The 21498-nt window shown below is 38.0% G+C and overlaps 1 protein-coding gene and 1 long non-coding RNA gene across 2 annotated transcripts in view; both read right to left on the bottom strand.

Moving 5' to 3' along the window:
* Positions 1 to 21498, bottom strand: part of BMPR2 (bone morphogenetic protein receptor type 2) — a 203418-nt gene that overhangs the window by 155670 nt on the left and 26250 nt on the right. The gene's annotated exons all lie outside the window — the stretch shown is intronic.
* LOC147578627 (uncharacterized) lies at positions 5401 to 12845 on the bottom strand. Its single transcript, XR_015255441.1, has 3 exons — positions 12652 to 12845; positions 6651 to 12403; positions 5401 to 6410 (listed from the first exon to the last, which is right to left on the bottom strand). It is a non-coding gene; the product is annotated as an uncharacterized LOC147578627 (long non-coding RNA).

The raw sequence follows: 21498 nt of genomic DNA, 5'->3' as shown, positions 1-21498 counted from the left end.
TTCTATGCAGAGATACCATACCAAAGTACATTTTTTGAAAGCTTTCATTTTAACCATTCTAAAATGACATAGTGGCAGCACAAAAACACCTGTATGTTCAAGTACAAGGGAAGCCATATATAAAGTATGACATGTTCACCTAGGTAGAGTTATGTTACATCTAATTTCCTGATGTAATGCTTTATATTTTAGATTAAACCTGAGGGCTGAAAAACTATTTGAGGATTCACATAGAACCAAGTCTATTGGGGCTCAGTTGGATAAGCGTCTGACTTCAGCTCATGTCATGATCTCACGGTTTGTGACTTCAAGCCCCACCATCGGGCTCTGTGCTGACAGCTCAGAGCCTAGAGCCTGCTTCAGATTCTGTGTTTCTCTCACTCTCTGCCCCTCCCCTACTCACACTCTGTCTCTCTCTCAAAAATAAACATTAAAAAAAAAAGACAGAAAAAAAGAACCAAGTCTATTCAGGCTCAAAAGTCAAAACTTCCATTGCAAAAACTTCTGACAATTCCCCTAGAAATTTCCTGACTAGCTTCTATTATATACAGAGAATACAGAAACATATATTCCACTTCTCTAAGCTAACTCTTTCCATCTTGATGAACACATACCACAGAAGTCCCCTATAGCTTGCTCTCTCCTCCCCATGTCTTATTTTAAAACTTTCCCAACAGCTTAACTGACTCCCCGTCTTACCATCCTGCAATCTCTACAAGTTAAAAGTTCCTACTTTTTTCCTCATAACCTGAAATCATTCTATCTATACTAGATCCTAGTCATTAATCTCTTTCATGTATGAAATTCAACCATTCAGACATTTCTCTTCTCAACTATTTCCTTTCTCTACTCAAATACAGCACCCCTCCTCCCTGGGATGAAAATAACCTCAATTCACAATGATTTTGGACAGAGGGTTTGTTTTAATTTTTGACTCAAATGTAAAGAGTCAATCCAAAACTGGAATTATCTTTTTTTTCCTAAGATTTGATTTTTAAGTAATCTCTTCATCCAATGTGGGGCTCGAACCCACAACCCCAAGATCAAGAGTAGCATGCTCCACTGACTGAGCCAACCAGACAACCACCACTGAAATTACCTTTCATATGTCTATGATTTTTTCTCAGGTGAGGGAGTTCCTTGTTTTTCATTTTGTTTGTTTATATGTATGTATGATTTTATTTTTATATGTATGTATTTATGATTCTATTTTTAAGTAATCTCTCCACCCAACATGGGGCACAAATCTACAACACCGAGATCAAGAGTTGCATGCTCTACCAACTTAGCCAGCCAGGTACCCCAGGAGTTACTTATTTTAGATTCAAAATTTTTAATTCCTGGGGTCCCTGGGTGACTCAGTCGGTTAGGCATCTGACTTCAGCTCAGGACATGATCTCACAGTTCATGGGTTCAAGTCCCGCGTCGGGTTCTGTGCTGACAGCTCAGAGCCTAGAGCCTGCTTCAGATTCTATGGTTCTCTCTCTCTCTCTGCCCCTCCCTGTTCATGCTCTTTCTCTGTCCCTCAAAAATGAACAAACATTAAAAAAAATTTTTTTGTAGTTCTATTGCTGGGTCATAAGGTAGTTCTATTTTTAACTTTTTGAAATGTGGATAGAACTGGAGGGTATTACGCTAAGTGAAATAAGTCAGAGAAAGACAGATATCATATGTTTTCATTTATGTGGAACTTGAGCAACTTAACAGAAGACCATGGGGGAAGGGAAAGGGAAAAAAATATTTACAGAGAGGGAGGGAGGCAAACCATAAGAGACTCTTAAATACAGAGAACAAACTGAGGGTTGATGGCGGGGTGGGGGAGAGGGGCAAATGGGTGATGGACATTGAGGAGGGCACTTGTTGGGAGGAGCACAGGGTATGTATGCTGTATGTAAGTGATGAATCACGGGAATCTACCCCCAAAACCAAGAGCATGCTGTACACACTGTATGTTAGCCAATTTGACAATAAATTATATTAAAAATTTTTTTTATTTCTAATTCTTAATTCTAATGGTGCAAAAAAATTTAAGATAATAACTACATGCACAAAATACTTCACCAAAAGAAAGGATACTTTTCATAACAATTTTAAAATAAAACTTATCAAATATGAATGAATCTGCCTAAAGAATTAATAGAAATTTAGTCTTAAGTTTTGGTGACTTCATCATTTTCTTACCTCAAGAACTCCTTCTACCACCGTAAATATTTTTAGAATTATAAGGGACACTATCTGTCTTTTCAACATTATATTTTGAATATACTTTAGGGGCACCTGGGTGGCTCAGTCGGGTAAGCGTCCAACTAGTGATTTTCCCCCACGTCACGTGGGGCTCATGTCAGGCTCTGTGCTGGCAGTGCGAAGCCTGCTTGGGATTCTATCTCCCCTGTTTCTCTGTCCCTCCCTCACTCTCTCTCTCTCTAAATAAATAAACTTAAAAAAATAAAAGAAAATATTTTAAACTCACAGAAAATGTGCCAAAATAGTACACTTTTTGCATAACCATAACTCAGCTTCTCCTAATACAATATCTTACACAACCAGAGTAAAATTATGGAGACCAGAAAATTAATACTGATACAATACAATTAACTAATCTACAGACCTTATTCAAATTTCATTAATTTTCCCACCAATGTGTCCTTTTTCTGGTCCAAGGATTCAATCCAAATCTGAAAAATTGTCATGTTTCCTAGTCTCCTCCAATAAATGTAGTTCCTTGGATTGATGTTTTTTTCCATGACCTTGAGACTTTTTAAAAGAAATAGTAAGTTATTTTATAGAACGTTCCTCAATTTGGGTTTGTCACTGTTTTCTCATGATTAAATTGAGAAAGCTTTTCTAGCAAGAATACCAAAAAGGTGATGGGGCATGTGGTTGGCTTAGTCGGTTAAGCGTCTGACTTCAGCTCAGGTCATGACCTCACAGCTTATGGGTTCGAGCCCCACATCCAGCTCTGTGTTGACAGCTCAGAGCCTGGAGCCCGCTTCAGATTGCATCCCCCTCTCTCTCTGCCCCTCCCCAGCTCACGCTCTCTCTCTCAAAAATAAATACACTTCAAAAAACATTTTTAAAAAAGAATATCAAAGAGGTGATGCTGTATCCTTCTCAGTATACATTATCAGGAAGAATATGAGATGATAATGTGTCTGTGAGGGTGGTGTCTCCAGATTTCTCCACTATAATTAGGGTTTCTCTTTGTAATTAAAAAATATCTTGTGGGGAAGATACTTTGAGACTATGCAAGTATCCTGTTTCTCACCATACTCTCACCCACTAATTTTAACATCCAATGACTGATTCTTGACTGCAACAAGAACCTGTGTGGTATTTACCTAATTTCTTATTTATTTCCTCATTCATTCTCCATTTATTAACTGGAATTCTACTGTAAAAAAGAGATGTCCCTCAATGTTGTTATGAAACTGCTCTAAAATATAAAGTTTATTAATTAAAAAATAAATTTAATTTTAAAAGCTGTCCCTTCTCCCTTGTTTATGTTAGTATAGACTCATAGATATTTATTTTATTCTATGGATTCTGATCCAATACTTTTTTTTTTTTTTTTTTGTCTCGGCTTTAGCTAGCAGAAGTAGCTTCAAGCAGGCTGTATCTTTCCAACATACCCATTACCATTTTTTGAGCACCTCCTTACTTTCTGGTACCATTAAATGTTCCAAGTTCATCTTGATTTCCTTGCTCCAGCCCTGGAATCAATCCTTTCCCTCTGAGTTCCTTTTATTGTAGAGTGTTATTCAGAAACCAAGATCTGGGCAATAGATTGCTACTGTAGCATCATCACTTCTAGGCTGTCTCTGTGGAGACTTAAGAGCCTAGATGTCATTACAATATTTTTACTTATCAGTTCAAGACAAGTATACACTTAAAGTAGAATTGCTAAAAGCAATTAAGAAATATTAACCCATGCCTCTATGAAAAATAAATGTACTAATTAGAGTACAATATTTGTGTATAATATTTTTGTCTTTTTTTTTTTTAATTTTTTTTTTCAACGTTTATTTATTTTTGGGACAGAGAGAGACAGAGCATGAACGGGGGAGGGGCAGAGAGAGAGGGAGACACAGAATCGGAAACAGGCTCCAGGCTCCGAGCCATCATCCCAGAGCCTGACGCGGGGCTCGAACTCACGGACCGCGAGATCGTGACCTGGCTGAAGTCGGACGCTTAACCGACTGCGCCACCCAGGCGCCCCGATGTCTTTTATGGTTTTTCAAAGTAACTTAAGCTAGTTCTTTTTTTCTCCACCCCTTCAGTATGATATTATTCATTTATAACATAATTAGGTTCATTTGTTATTATTTATATATCTTCTTGAGTTCTTTCTACATTCTGTTTGATCTGATTTATTTATTTTTGGAATCATGAATCTGTTTAAAGGAACACTTAAGAAGAATATTTTATTTTGTTTCTTTGACTAATGAATGAGAATGGGAAGAAAACATTATCTCCTTGACAAAGAAACATTCACAATGTTCCTCATATTAATGAATCCATTCAAGACATTCCAAACATGTCTAGACACAGGACACTCCATCCCACTATACTAAAATCAAAATATAATACAAAGTAGATAAAGAAACAGATAAAAAAGAAAAAAAAAACCTTATACAACCATTGTTTGATGCTTTACCCTGTGTTTCCAAGATAGTTCAAGTGGAATGTGAAATAAAAATATGGGCAGACTTCCTGTTTCCTTGTAGGCCCTACGCCCTATTTCCTGCTCTTTCAAATCAGAAGACTGATTACAGTGACTGAAAATCCTTACTATAATTAATACTAACGCTTACAAGAATCTAAATTTTTATCTATTTTAAAAACACTTGTTAGAAGCATCCTCTGTGTGCTTTATACACCTTTATCTTTAAATAAGAGCTTTAAGGAAGACCCATTAACTCTGCTATGGTTCACAATCATTTGTTTTCTCCCTAGATTTTATATACTGTTGTGCCAGTACATCTGGTGATAATGAAAAGCTAACAGCAAAAATTTTGCCAAGACCAATTTTTTTGCGAGAAGCAGTTTAACCAATAGTGCATATGGGTGGATATTTGATAGAGCTAAGAAACAACCATAGATATATGGTCTCTGAGAGGAAACGAACATATGAAATTATTTTGCCACTTCGAGTGCCTGGGTAGCTTAGTTAGTTGAGCATGCGGCTCAGGTCATGATCTCATGATTTGTGGGTCCGAGCACTCTGTCAGGGACTGTGTGCCGACAGCGCAGAGCCTGCTTGGAATTCTCTCTCTCCCTCCCTCCCTCCCTCCCTCCCTCCCTCCCTTTCTCTACCCCAACTCCCCCCACCCCACCCCAAATAAATAAATAAACTTAAAAAAATTATTTTGCCACTTAAAACTGCACAGTTTTTAAAAAGCACTTCACTGAAGATGTTTTATACAAAATAACCCAAAAATTTTTGGACATCACATCCAAGCCATATATTATATCTTAGCTTTTTACACATCATCTCATATACAATTATATTTGAGAATTATACACTATTTTTATACAATAAGTAAATTTAATTTTTCTCAATCAACCCTCTCTGTTTTATTAAATTCCAAGTTAAAAGAACTTCTTTAAAAAAAAAAAAAAACACTATGGGCAGTCTGGCAAAGTCAGTAGAGCATGCACTCTTGATCTTGGGGTCATGAGTTTGAGCCCCATGTTGGGCATAGAGCCTACTTAAAAAACAAAACAAAAAAACACTAGTTGCACACCTTCAGAGCATAATATTTATGCAGAATACAATGTGAATACATTATTAAGAAGCAGTACCTTAACTAGATCACACCAATATTTATAATAACCAACAAGGTACCTCAAATGGACAGAACAAATATAAGTATGGAGAATGATGCCTGAACAGACTGCTCAGGCATACTAACCGAGACCTCAGTCACTACTAACATTGATTACACCATCACCACAGCTTCAAGTTTATTAGACTATTCTTGCCATCCCTGCATAGCAGCCAGGGCACAGTAGTGATAGGGTGAAACATGTGAATTAACCAAGTTCACAACTTTTCACATGTGCCTAACCTGGAATGACACCACAACCCAAAAAGTTTGCCAGTCTCTGGCACAGAGGTTTATTTATTCACTGATATTCAACTTGGTATGGTTTCCCCTAAAAAGCAGGGTCCAACCATAATGGATTGGTTAGGTGTACCCAGAGAGCAATTTTAATTTGCTAAAAATATTTCACACTCATGAAACGATGTTCATGTCCCAGAAAACAGAACAGTTAGACTCCTGAACAGAACAGACTCCTAACAGAACAGTTAGACTTCTGGCCTGATTCTTAAATTCCTATTAAATAATTTAATTCTGTACAAATGGTTAATAGTATATAATCAATTTCCTTAACTCATTGGTTATAACCTGAGATCCTTCTTTTTTTTTTTTTTTAATTTTTTTAACGTTTATTTATTTTTGAGACAGAGAGAGACAGAGCATGAACGGTGAGGGTCAGAGAGAGGGAGACACAGAATCTGAAACAGGCTCCAGGCTCTGAGGTGTCAGCACAGAGCCTGATGCGGGGCTCAAACTCACAGACCGCGAGATCATGACCTGAGCTGAAGTCGGCCGCTTAACCGACTGAGCCACCCAGGCGCCCCTAACCTGAGATCCTTCTGACAATACAAAAGAACTAGCAAGGATCCTCAGAAAAATAATAGTCTCTCACCCAGCCACAGAGTACAAAAAAAATTGTTACTTCTCATCTGGGGAGGAGGGTGTTCACAGCTCTGAGAGTATACAACTTACTTGGAATCCAGAAGGCAACATGAAACATGAACAACCAAAAAAACTTCTATCATATCCCTTCTTACTCCTATTACTTGCCCATCTTAGACAACTACTTATGCTGAATTTGATACACAGAAGAAAAGGTAAAGATAGGGCAACCCATAATTCCTTTTCCTCTCAGTCCTTCCTTATTCATCAGTAAGCCAAAGGCAGAATGTCGGAAGAATATGCATTTATCAAAAATTAAAATAAAAGCAGCTGAATTAGTTTTGTACAGTGCTTCTACTGTTCTGATATAAAACAAACTATACATACAAATACAGCTACAAAATATGATTGTATAATTTCAGTGATTGCACAAATGAGTTAATTATTCTTATATTTGCATCTTGTTTTATTTTATTTTTTAAGTTTTTATTTATTTTAGGGGCACCTGGGTGGCTCAGTTGGTTGGGTGTCCAACTTTGGCTCAGATCATGATCTTGCAGTTTGTGGGTTCAAGCCCCACATCGGGCTCTGTGCTGACAGCTCGGAGCCTTGAGCCTACTTTTGGATTCTGGGTCTCCCTCTCTCTCTGCCCCTCCCCTGCTCTCTCTCTCAAAAATAAATAAATGTTAAAAAAAAATTAAGTTTTTATTTAAGTAATCTCTGTATCCAAAGAGGGGCTTGAACTCACAACCCCAAGAACAAGAGTCTCATGCTCTTCTGACTGAACCAACCAGGCACCCCCATATTTGCATTTTAAATGGACACTGCACAATGCAAAAAAGAATGGTAAAAGTCAAACTAATGATTTAAATTTTTAATTATTCTTTACTTAGAATGATATTAAATGATAAAAATACCTTATGATAAGTCAAAAGAAAGACTGCAAAAGAAAGGGAAAAGTTGTGTATTTTAGTATCTTGTGGGGGGGGGTAGGGTGCAAAAAGGTGGTTTGATTAAAGCATGGGGACAGGACTCATGGGCAGGAAGAGCTGCCTACATTTTAGTATTTTTAACAGCACTTTCTTCTTGCTTTTTGAACAAAAGGGCCCACATTTTCATTTTGCCCTAGGTCCCACAATTATGTACTGCCCTGCCAACAGTCAACCTTTCCATATCTGGACTTCTTATGAACGAATAAAAACATAATAGCAGAGGAAATGACAGAAAACAGTACTAACTACTGTATCTGGTTTTCTCTTCAGGCTTCAGGAAAACAAAACTTCATTACTGTCAATTTATAGTCTAATAGGAAAAATCTGGGAACCAATGCTCTAAATGGAGTTAAGTATCCAGACATAGTCTGACATGATAAAAGGTTGTCAGTCAGGGAAGGTGACAGCCTTGACACAGCTTGAATCATAATAGTCTTTTATACTTAATTAGTACTATTACAATAAAAATTTTGACCAAAAGTCAAGTTCTATGAAATATACTCCCATAAGCAATTCTATGAAATACATGCCTCACCATATAAAAACAGAATCATTAAAGCATCTGAGGCTAAGTTAAAATACTATCCAAAGAATTCATCAAGTCAGATAGGAGTAAGTACTTTTAGAGTTAGAAAGGGCCTTCAAGTTCAACTACTTATTTTATTTTCATTTTTATTTTTTATTTTTGCTTTATTTTTATTTTATTTTACTTTACTTTACTTTTATTTTATTTTATTTTTTTCCACAGAACGAAGTTTATTCCTGACAAAGTTCCACTCTCCCCTCACCAGCCCAGGACAAGCACAGACTACCTGGGGTGAAGATGGTGGGCCTCTGAGAAACAGGAAAGGACCTGGCCTCAACCACCATTTTTTTTTTTTTTAAGTTTATTTAATTTGAGAGAGAGAGTGTACATGCATAAGCACGGGAGGGGCAGAGAGTGAGGGAGAGAGAGAATCCCAAGAAGTCACCCCGCCATCAGCACAGAACCCCACGTGGGGTTGGATCCCACAAACTGTGTGATCATGACCTGAGCTGAAATCAAGGGTCAGACACTTAACCGGGGGGCGGGGGGGGGGGGGGTGCTGGGTGGCTCAGTTGGTTAAGGGTCTGACCCTTGATTTTAGCTCAGCTTATGATCTCGTTGTTCAAGCCCTACACTGGGTTCCTCACTGGCAGTGTGGAGCCTCCTGGGATTCTCTCTCTCCTCCCTCTCTGCCCCTCCTATCCACCCCCCTCAAAATAAATAAACTTAAAAAAAATAACCAACTTTGGATCCTCTGCTTTAGATCTTCTGTCCCTCTCTCTCTCTGCCCCTCCCTTCCTTGTTCACTCTCTCTCAAAAATAAACAAACATTTTTTAAAAATTAAAATAAAAAAAAAGATATGAGAGGCACCTGGGTGGCTCAGTCAGTTGAGTGTCCAACTCTTGATTTTGGCTCAGGTCGTGATCCGAGGGTCATAGAATGGAGCCCCATATTGGGCTCCAAGCTGACAGCCTAGCCTGGAACCTGCTTTGGATTCTCTCTCTCCCTGTCTTTCTGCCCCTCCCCCCATTCTTTCTCTCTCTAAAATAAACTTAAAAAAAAGATATCATGGGCACCTGGGTGGCATGGTCAGTTAAGCAGCCAACTCTTGATCTCAGCTCAGGTCATGATTTCACGGTTAGTGAGTTCAAGCCCTGCATTGGGCTCTGTGATGATAGTGCAGAGCCTGCTTGGAATTCTCTCCTTCTCTCTGCCCCTCCCCCACTTATGCACGCAAGCACACTCTCACTGACACTCTCTCTCTCCCAACATAAATAAAAACTTAAAAAAAAAAAAGATCACATGAAAACCGCTTCAACCAGTGTTTAAAAGGCAGGGTGAAAATTACAACCCAGGCCAGGAGGTCTGCATTAGTTTGGTGGGAATGGTGAAACAAAAGTACCACAAACTGGGTGGCTTAAGCAACAGAAATTCATTGTCTCTCAGCTCAGGAGGCTAAAAATCTGAGATCAAGGTGTCAGCAGGATGGTTCCTTCTAAAGACTATGAGGGTTAAATCTGTTCCATGCCCGGTCTTAGCTTCTGGTGATTTCCTGGCAATCTAGCATTCCTTGGCTTATAGATCTCTACCTTCATTTTCACATGGTGCTCTCCCTGTGTGCATGTCTGTCTTCAAATTTTCCCTTTTTACAAGGACATCAATCCTATTAGACACCACTCTGAGTGTCTATTTGTATGACTATGTATGTAAGTACACATACATAGGTCATGTGTTAACAGAGGGTACATAGATTTCATCAGATTCTTAGAGGAATACAGGACTTTTTTTTTTAATTGTGTTGTTTTTATCCATTTTATGTTAATGCATAAACTTTTTTTTTTTTTTTTAAGAGAGAGCACGAGCAGGGGAGAGGGGCAGAGGGAGAAAGAAAGAATCTTTTTTTTTTTTCTAATGTTTGTTTATTTTTGAGAGGAGGGTGTGGAGAGAGAGGGAGAAAGAGATCCAAAGCAGGCTCCAAGCTGACAGCAAGGACCCTGATGTGGGGTTTGAACTCTTGAACTTCAAGATCATGACCCGAGCTGAAGCCGATGCTTAACCAACTGAGCCACCCAGGTGCCCTGAGAGAGAATCTTAAGCAGGCTCCACACTCAGCCCATAGCTCCACATGGGGCTTGATCCCACAACCCTGGGATCATGACCTGAGCCGAAACCAAGAGTCAGCCACTCAAACGACTGAGCCACCCAGGCATCCCAGGAATACATGACTTTTAATAAAAAAGTAAGCATCACTGGCATAAGCAAAAGATCACTGTATTAAGGGCTTACAAAATTCTAGGCTTCCCATATCTTTAACTGATGAGATAGGATCATTACCTTCTAGAAGATCTGGATCCCAGTTCTCATCATTCATCCATCTATGTGAGACTTTTCTACAAAACTATAAACCTCCTGAGAGCAAAGGCAGTTTTGTTCATTTCCATATTCAAGGACTTTACCCATGGAATTTGGCAAACTGTAAGTTTAACTATATAACTTTCCCCAGTCTTGGCATAAATTTAAGAATATTATGAATTTTTGAGACTTTTCAGACATCCAGGAGTTGTTTTATTTTAAGCTAGGTATGCCAAAAAGAGATGGAAACCAATCAAGACTGAGTAAAATACTCTCCTGAGTCATTCAATCTAATCATTTCAAATTATAATCATGTGGGCACTAGAACAACCATAACTATTCAAAGTTACTTTCAGGGTGCCAGTCAGTTAAGCATCTGACTCTGGATTTCAGCTCAGGTCGTGATCTCAGTGGTTGTGAGAGTGGGGCATGCTTGGGATTATCTCTTTCCCTCTATCTCTGCTCCTTCCCTGTTTGTCCATGCCTCCGTGCATGCATGCATGCACACATGCTCTCTCTCTCTCAAAATAAATAAATAAACTTAAAAAAAAAACCCACAAGTATTTTCAAGCTGTTGGTCTCAATGCAGAATTTTACATTTCAGTAGTTCAAAACCTGAGCCAGGCAGGAACCCCTGGATACTCTCTTTTGATATTACACCAAAACTCAGCAAGTAGCAATTTCTTAATAATTACAAAATGGAATCAGAAAACCATATATTGATGAACTTTTTATACTGCTATAAAATTCACTCATTTATCTTGCCCTTTGAAAGGATCATTTACTCATGCAAAATTGTATAACAACACACAATGTCCACTTGCAATATCTGCATCATCTATGAATACCCAGATTAGTCCGATGAGAAACAGAATATTCACAGAGTCTCAAATATCTCTTCACAAGTTGCCTTTTAATTACAAAGGGAAAAACAGTAACTTTATCTGGCAGATACCATTTAAACCAAGTGACAAAAGTTAACAACACAACAGTAATGAGGCAAACTGACGTCATGTGCTCCTTGATATGATGCACTGAGAAGAACCCAACATTACTTCTCTGATATTTCTGCTAAAAATCCATTACTTGACTCTAATCATGAGGAAACATCAGATAAATTCAGATTGAGAGACATTCTACAAAATAACCGATCTGTACTCTTTCAAAATGTCAAGGTCATAAAAGATAAAGACTGAGGAAATGTCACAAATTAAGGAAGTATAAATAAACATAACAACTAAACGTAAGACACGATCCTGAATTGGTCTCCTGGACCCGAAAATTTTTTTTCTTTGGCTATAAAGAACATTATTGGAACAATTAATGATACTTGAAGGTCTCTTAAAAAATGGTATTATGTTGATGTTAATTTCTTTTCTTTTAATTTTTTTAATGTTTATTTATTTTTGAGAGAGAGAGACACACACAGCACAAGCAGGGGAGGGGCGGAGAGAGAGGGAAGCAGGGGTAGAGAGAGGGAGACAGGATCTGAAGGGGCCTCTGCGATGACAGCAGACAACAACAGAGAGCCCAATGCCAGGCTCAAACTCAAGAACTGCAAGATCATGACGTGAGCCAAAGTTGGATACTTAACCAACTGAGACACTCAGGTGTCCATAGCTCATTTCTTTTTTAATCAAAGGACAACTGGGAAACTCCATCAACACAGAGAAAAACATTATGAGAAAAAATGATGTAAACTAAGCATTTCCTATAAATCATCCTTATAATTTTTAGATGATGAAATTTTTACCTACATAATTTAGCAAACATACAGAAGTAGAGTCACTTTAGAGAAAACATTTTTAAGTATTTCTTATAGGGGTGCCTGGGTGGCGCAGTCGGTTAGGCGTCCGACTTCAGCCAGGTCACGATCTCGCGGTCCGTGAGTTCGAGCCCCGCATCCGGCTCTGGGCTGATGGCTCAGAGCCTGGAGCCTGTTTCCGATTCTGTGTCTCCCTCTCACTCTGCCCCTCCCCCGTTCATGCTCTGTCTCTCTCTGTCCCAAAAATAAATAAAAAACGTTGAAAAAAAAAATTAAAAAAAAAAAATTTTAAGTATTTCTTATAAATCCACACTTAGGCAATGTTAATATCTGAAAATGAAACACAATCTTTATTCTCTTTTAAAAAAAAAACAAAAACAGGGGCGCCTGGGTGGCGCAGTCGGTTAAGCGTCCGACTTCAGCCAGGTCACGATCTCGAGGTCCGTGAGTTCGAGCCCCGCGTCAGGCTCTGGGCTGATGGCTCGGAGCCTGGAGCCTGTTTCCGATTCTGTGTCTGCCCCTCCCCTGTTCATGCTCTGTCTCTCTCTGTCCCAAAAATAAATAAATAAATGTTGAAAAAAAAAATTAAAAAAAAAAAAACAAAAAACAAAAACAAAAACAAAAGAAACTTAATGGAGCACCTGGCAGACTCAGTCAGTAGAGCATCCAACTCTTTATCTCAGGGTCATGAGTTCAAGCCCTATTTGGGTGTATGGCTTACTTTAATTTTTATTTTATTTTTAATTTTTTTGTTGTTTATTTATTTTGGGGAGAGAGAGACAGAGCATGAGCAGGGTAGGCACAGAGAGAGAAAGGGAAACACAGAATGGGAAGCAGACTCCAGGCTCTGAGCTGTCAGAACAGAGCCCAATGTGGGGCTCAAACCCACAAACAGTGAATATCATGAATGAATAATGTCATGACCTGAGCCGAAGTCAGACACTTAACCAACTGAGCCACACAGGCGTCTGGGGTGTAGAACTTACTTAAAATTAATTAATTAATTAATTAATTAATTAAAACCACTACTAAGTCTCATTTGTGAAGCAAAATTTTCATTAAAATTTTTAATTACATCTTTTCATGAAAATTATAGCAGAGATGTGTTTCATGGAATTATTTCACATAGTTTATGAATGGTACATTCTTGACGTTTTGGATACTATCTTTTCATTTTTAAATTGTCCTGGGCATCAGAAATGTATTTTAAAAGACGTGTGGAGGTCAGGTTGCAACTTGTCCTGCTCCGCCGCCTGCTTCTATCCACCTCAGTAAAGGGCAGCACCGGTCATATGGGTACCTTACTCTGTTCCTACCCCAGATCCAGGTTATTGGATGGAGATAGACACACAGATAAAGATTTTTTTTATATGACCCTGCTCTTCTCTGGAAAACAGACCCAACTCATTTATTTCCTATTCTTCAAAGATACCTTACCAGAAGAAAGGAAATTATTATTGGCAGGTCTTGAGCATAAAACAGTACTACTGAGCCATCAAAGCCAAGTATTGGTTTCTTTTAACTTAGACCCATAGACCCTTTATAAGAACGAAGAAGAAAAGTCTCATTGATATACTGTCAATGACAGGGTGAGCTCAGGAACCAGACTACTTGAATTCAAACCCTTGCACTATCACTAGCTAAAGTACCATGGAGAATTACATAATTTTTCTAAGGCTGTGGTTTCTTTTTTTATTTTTGTTAATGTTTATTTATTTTTGAGAGAGAGAGACAGAGACAGAGACAGAGCATGAGTGGGGGAGGAGCAGAGAGAGAGAGAGAGACACAGAATCTTAAACAGGCTCCAGGCTCTGAGCTGTCAGCACAGAGCCTGACACGAGGAGGCTCGAACTCACCAGCCCAGCGTGAGATCATGACCTGAGCTGAAGTCAGACACTTAACTGACTGAGCCACCGAGGAGCCCCTAAGGCTGTGGTTTCTTAAATAAGATTCTATATGTCATAGAGGTTGAAAAGATTTTTTAAAATAACAAAATTGGCACAATATCTCACACGTATTAAGGACTCAAAAAATGACAGCTAATATGTTGTTAGTTTTTCAAATCTAACATATAACACTAATTTATAACATGTACAGAGAAAAAGAGCTCTTTCCCCTTTTGGACAGGTTAATTTTAATGACAATAACTAGAGGGGTGCCTGGATGGCTCTGTCAGTTAAGCTTCCGACTCTTGATTTTGGCTCAGGTCGTGATCTCCCGGTTAGTGGGTTCGAGCCCCTCATCTACCAGCACAGAGCCTGCTTGGGATTCTCTGTCTCCCTCTCTCTCTGCCTCTACCCCTCTCAAGCTTTATCTCTCTCTCAAAATAAACATTTACAAAACTGAAATAAAATAAAATAACTAGAAAAGCCTACAAAAGAAAAGGAGAAAGTGAAAATTAAATCAATGGCATGGCCCAATATTTCAAACTTCTTAGGCTAATCTAGCTAAGGTGGTCTAAAGTTGGTTATTAAATTTAAAATCTACATCCATTACAAAAAAGCTTGAAATTCAAATAGACATAGGTCTGTTTTATTTTAAACATGATATATTCATCAAAATCTTTTAAATTTAAGTATTTGTTTTAAGGGATGGCTATTTTCTCTAATATTACTCTGGTAAAAAATAAATTTAAAATATAAAGGCTATTAAATTTTGTAACTTCTAGAAATAGTCTTAATAAAATTATAAAAGTAATTGCAAAGGGTTAAGAAATCTAGCAGTAAAAATGACAATAAAACAAGGGGCCACACAGTTAACATGTGTATATGTCTGGTGTTGGTTTATTTTGTTTCCTTGCTTTTATGTTTTTAAGGATGGGGAGACCTGGTTATGATTCTGTTGATAACAGGGGAAAGGAGATAGAAGAATACAGTGACTCCAGATGACCAGCAGAAGAATAAGCAGTCAAAAAGAGTATATACTATAGTGAGAATGTTTATGAAAAAATGAGTTTGATGCACCAATTATTCTTCAAAACCTTTATGTATATTATGCAGATGTCTTGTTCTGATACAAGTATAGTAATAATTCAACATCTCTTGCTGATGGAAAAAAAAACAGTAACTTACAGGAAATCCTCTCAACTTCACAAGCATTTCAGTCCTTTATAAAATATTTCAAACTTTTGATAACTTATTATAAACCAAATTGCATATAAAATATACCAAATAGGGGGGCACCTGGCTGGCTCTTCATCTCAGGGTTGTGAGTTTGAGCCCTATGTTGGGTGTATCGATATATTGGTATTTTGGTATATATACCAAATATATTCCTTCAGAGAACATCAATAACACTGTATGGCTTTTTTAGCAATTATACTTCACTAAACCTTGTTTGACTGAAACCCAAAGGTTCTTTGGTGAGCGCTATAAGTATGGAGTGAATTAATGAGCTACATAATCATGATGAAATATCATTTTGAGACTGGAAATAATTATTGTACCTTGGAGTCTGAGATCTTTTTAAAATTTTTTTTAACGTTTATTCATTTTTTGATAGACAGAGACAGAGCATGAGTGGGGGAGGGGCAGAGAGAGAGGGAGACACAGAATCCAAAGCAGGCTCCAGGCTCCGAACTGACAGCACAGAGCCTGACGCAGGGCTCGAACTCACGGACTGTGAGATCATGACCTGAGCCGAAGTCGGACACCCAACCGACTGAGCCACCCAGGTGCCCCCCTGAGATCTTTTTAAAACAGGATTAAGGAAAAGTCATCTCACTAAAGTATTGTGTCCCTCATTACCAGGAAGAAGGCTAAGTGATAAGTTCAACCTTTAACTAGGCACAGTAATAACCACAGTAACTGCAGGACTAACAGAAAAATAAAGAAAAGGAAGCTATCAGGAAAAAAAAAAAAGTTGGATAGTCAATATTCTCTGAAAATTAAGAGAAAAAAGTAGTTGCTTTTCCCTATTAAGACAAATTCACATCAAATTTTAATTATTAGGGACACCTGGGTGACTCAGTCAGTTAAGCATCGGACTCTTGATTTTAGCCCAGCTCACAATCTCATGGTTCCTGGGATCAAGCTCCACATTAGGCTCTGCACTAACAGCATGGAGCCTGCTTGGGATTCTCTCTCCCCCTCTCTCTCTCTGCCTCTCCCCAGCCTGCTCTATCTCTCTCTGTCAAAAAAAAAAAAAAAACCCTAAAAAAAATTTTTTTAATTAGACTAAATTAGTAGAAAAGATACACAGTAATACTACAGTAAATGCAATCCAGCATGATGAACATCAAACTTAAGAATTAACACTCAGGGATGCCTGGCTGGTTCAGTCAGTAGAACATGAGACTCTTAATCTTGGAGTCATGAGTTCAAGCCTCATGTTGGGGGTAGAGACTACTCACACAACAACAAAGAATTAACATTCAGTCTATAACAGAAAACACGAATAGCCACTTTTCCAAAGAAGGCATCCACATGGCCAACAGATACATGAAAAGATGCTCAACGTCACTCATCATCAGGGAAACACAAATCAAAACCACACTGAGATACCACTTCACACCTGCCAGAGTGGCTAAAACTAACAACTCAAGAAACAGATGCTGGCAAGGATGTGGAGAAACAGGAAGCCTCTTGCATTGTTGGTGGGAATGCAAACTGTGCAGCCACTCTGGAAAAGAGTGTGGAGGTTCCTCAAAAAATCAAAAATAGAACTACCTTATGACGTAGCAATAGCACTACTAGAAATTTATCCAAAGGATACAGGAGTGCTGATTCATAGGGGCACATGTACCCCAGTGTTTATAGCAGCACTTTCAACAAGACCCAAATTATGGAAAGAGTCTAAATGTCCATCAACTGATGAATGGCTAAAGAAGATGTGGTTTATATATACAATGGAATACTATTTGGCAACGAAAAAGAATGAAATCTGGCCATTTGCAGCAACATGGATGGAACTGGAAGGTATGCCGAGTGAAATAAGTCAGAGAAAAACAAATATCATGTTTTCACTCATATGTGGAACTTGAGAAACTTAACAGAAAACCATGGGGGAAGGGAAGGGGAAAAAATAGTTACAAACAGAGAGGGAAGGAGGCAAACCATGAGAGACTCTTAAATACTGAGAACTGAGGGTTGATGGGGGTGTGGGGGAGAGAGGCAAATGGGTGATGGGCATTGAAGAGGGCACTTGTTGGGAGGAGCACTGGGTGCTATATGTAAGTGATGAACCACAGGAATCTACCCCCAAAACCAAGAGCACGCTGTACACACTATAGGTTAGCCAATTCAACAATAAATTTATACACACACACACACACACACACACACACACACACACACACACACACACACATTAGCAGAAGTGGTGAGCATCTAACTTTTTTTTTTAATGTTTATTTATTTTTGAGAGAGAGAGACAGAGTGTGACCAGGGGAGGGGCAGAGAGAGAGGGAGACACAGAATCCGAAGCAGGCTCCAGGCTCTGAGCTGTGAGCACAGAGCCCAATGAGGGGCTTGAACTCACCAACCAGGAGATTGTGACCTGAGCCGAAGTCGGTCACTTAAGCAACTGAGCCACCCAGGAGCCCCAATAAATTATATTTTTAAAAAATTCAGCCTATATTCAATACTAAGCTACAGCTTAGTTAGAATGGTGACACACAAAAAAAAGTGCAATAGGGCTCCCAGAGTTAATGTATGGGATGCTGGTTATATGCACATTTTTACTTTGTAAAAATTACTCTATGAAAATTCATTGTGCTAAGTACTTAAAGTTTATGCACTTACCATATACCTTAAAAAGTCAAATATGGATAGAATTTGGCTCTTAATAGCTAATCTCCAATTTATTTAGACTTGTTTTTCTTTATGAGTCTATAATCTTATATTTTTCTAAATTAAAGGCTTTAGAAATGAATAATGCTGCTGCTGCACACAAAAAAAGTGCTAACTTATAAATAATTCTTAATTCAAGATATTTTTTAAAAGATTTTATTTTTAAGTAATCTCTACACCCAACGTGGGGCTTGAGCCCACAACCTGAAATCAAGAGTCATATGCTCTACCAACTGAGTCAGCCAGGTACCCCAATTCAAGACAATTTTTTAAAGTATAGGAAAACTTGCCATAGAGAAAACTATTTCAAAAAGAATTTTAATATATTGGGATATTGCAGAGTAGAAAAGCTTCCTCTGAGACTAAAAAGGAAAACTGATAGAAAACCTTTTTTTAAATATATACTCTGTATATCTGCTAGTTTTTAAATAACAGAAGGAAAAAAAGCCACTAATTCTACATATCTTGTGAATAAGTATCTACAAATTAAAATAGTAAACTGTGTAAAATTCTGCTGTTGAGGTATCAGATTCAGAAAACAGACTTTGCTAGCTATGTTAGGTCTTCTTGCAGTTAGCCATTATTATAATTTTTTTTTTGTATTTGTTAAATGTAACATATTTGTATGGGATCTTATTGACCACTGTGTATTCTTATGTGTGTTTACGGTACTTTTTAAAACAGAGATGACAATATTTCATTTACTCATTGACATAAAATCTTTATTTCATTTAAATTCCACCCTAATTTTACCCCCAATTATTCCATTTCCTTATGGAGCTATCACTTCATATCACTCCATATCACTCCTATCACTTATAGGAATATAAGACATCTTCATTGGTCAAAATCTGTTATTGCTTATAATCTGAGGTCTACTTAGAAGATTTTTAGTGGGGGGCACTTGGCTAGCTCAGTCAGTAGACCATGCAACTCTTGATCTTGGGGTCATGAGTTCGAGGCCCTAATTGAGTGTAGTGCTTACTTTGGGGGGAAAAAAAGGTGTTTTGTTTTGTTTTGTTTTGGTTTTTGATGAGACATTAGAGACTGCAGTCATGCCAACTTTATTCCAGAGTCCAAGTATGAAAACTAGCAGCCTCCAATATTATTTGAAAGTACCTAAGGATGAGAAAAAGTTTCACAGACAAAAAACTACTAAGGATATATGAATGAGGACTTCCTGATGATATGGGGGCAGAGAGGGTGGGGTAGAAGACCATCAACAAAAAACAACAAAAATCTCAAAGTGATACACTGAACATTACCTGTACTTTAAATGAGAATACAAATGAGACATGACCCAAGTCTTCAAACAATGCAGTAATAAGCCTTTTAAGAACAGGATGAACAGGAAAGTCCTCACTTACAAAGGGCCATGTAACTAGGAATTATTCTTGTAGTCTGTATTCTCTGCATCATAAAGGGTATCTAGGGGGATGGATTCTACCCTTATTCTTTGAATTATTACCTGAGGCAAAATACTTTCTATGTTGACATAAATAAATAAAAAAGTTTGGATAACACTAACACATATTTGTAGAGTCCTTGAGGGGCACCTGGGTGGCTCAGTCGGGTAAGCATCTGACTTAGGCTCAGGTCATGATCTCATGGTATGTGAGTTCGAGCCCCAAGTCAGGCTCTGTGCTGACAGCTCGTGAGTTCAACCCCTCGTCAAGCTCGGTGCTAACAGAGCAGAGCCTGCTTGGGATTCTCTCTCTCCTTCCTCACCCCACCTCTCTCTCTCTCTCTCTCTCTCTCTCTGCCCCTCCCCTGCTTGCATTTGCACTCTCTCTCAAAGTAAATATTTTTTTAATGAAAATTAGATCATGAAATTACCCTGCTTAAAATCTTTCAAAAGCATTTTTTATTATCTTAGAATAAAATTCAAACTCTTCATCTTTATACTATCGCCTAAAAGGCGTCACATGATTTGGCTCTGGCCCACATATCTAAACTTTAGTCATGTATCTCTCTTCCTACATCACTATACTTCAGTCACACCAGTCTCCTGTCTAATCTTATAAAATACCAACCTCTCCCACCTCCCATCCTTTGTACTTTCTGTTCCTCTACCTGGAATGTTCTTTCTGCAATTATTCACATATGTGGCTCATTTAAATTCTTCAAACATCACCTTGCAAGGAAGGCTTTATTGACCACCTTAATTAAAGTGGCCTTCCTATTTACCCTCTAATACAGCCCTGTGGCATTTATCATAATCTCTAATTATCTTGTGCATTTACGTATTTACCACCTATGATCTGTCTTCTCAACAAATATGTAAGTGCCATTTGAGGCAGGGATCCAAACACCTTGTTCTTAGCTCTAAGACACTATGACATTCTTTTAATCTTCATAAATATAACATGTAAAAGCTAGATTACAGAATGTAAGTGTTCCTACTCTTTTGCTCAATATCTCCTTACAACACTATTAAATAGTGTTCAAATAGTAGAAAACATAGAAAGGAATATTTTTAAAACGAGCAGGGGAGTGCTTTATCTCATTTCATGAGTGTTACAAACTTGCCTTCTTATCCTTAAACTCATGATGTCTTCACACTTATTTTAACTGCTTCCCTATAGAAAAGCACTATGCCTCCCTGGGATGGCCATTTAGCCTTGCCTCCTTCATTAAGCATACTTGGCAACATTAGGTGCATTACAGTATATAATTTGCTTCACATACAGCCCTTTTTCTTATACAACCAGTTTTTTCATATGTAATTAGAAAAGAGCTGAATGAGAAATTTTCCCAAAAACACTGGCAAAGAAAATCTCTGAAGATGACAATATGAAGAAGCATTTTTAAGTTATCTATACTTTTCTCCTTAGAAATGTACTCATAAAATACTGAAACCAGAGAATCATTTTCTCCTACTACTGTGATCTATTTAAATGAGATTATAGATATAGGGGTGCCTGGGTGGCTCAGTTGGTTAAGCATCTAACTCTAGATTGCTTGGCTCAGATCATGGTCTCACGGTTCATGAGAGCCCTGCATGGGACTCTGTGCTGGCAGGCCAGAAACTGCTTGGGATTCTCTCTCCCTCTCTGTCTCTCCCCCTCTCATGCTTATTCTCTAAGATAAATAAACTTAAAACACATGAGATTATAGATTTAAAAAATTCATAGGTTTAGTGAAACATGTTGTTTTTTAGGGGAAAAATAACTTAGTGACCTTGATCCCAACCTTAGTATGCTAAAGATGTAAGATATCATTAAAAAGTGTCTTGCTGAAGAAAACGATAAAGCACTCACATCAAGGAAATATATTGTTGCTGCATCTGTAAAACCCCCAAAATTCAAGCAGACAGTATCTATGATGAACCATTTAATATATGTATTACCTAATAATTAAAATAGGGTT

This window comes from Puma concolor, chromosome C1, assembly GCF_028749965.1.
Source record: "Puma concolor isolate L17-30 chromosome C1, mPumCon1.1.hap2, whole genome shotgun sequence".
Lineage (NCBI taxonomy): Eukaryota > Metazoa > Chordata > Mammalia > Carnivora > Felidae > Puma > Puma concolor.
This window is presented reverse-complemented; position numbering and strand designations above follow the sequence as displayed.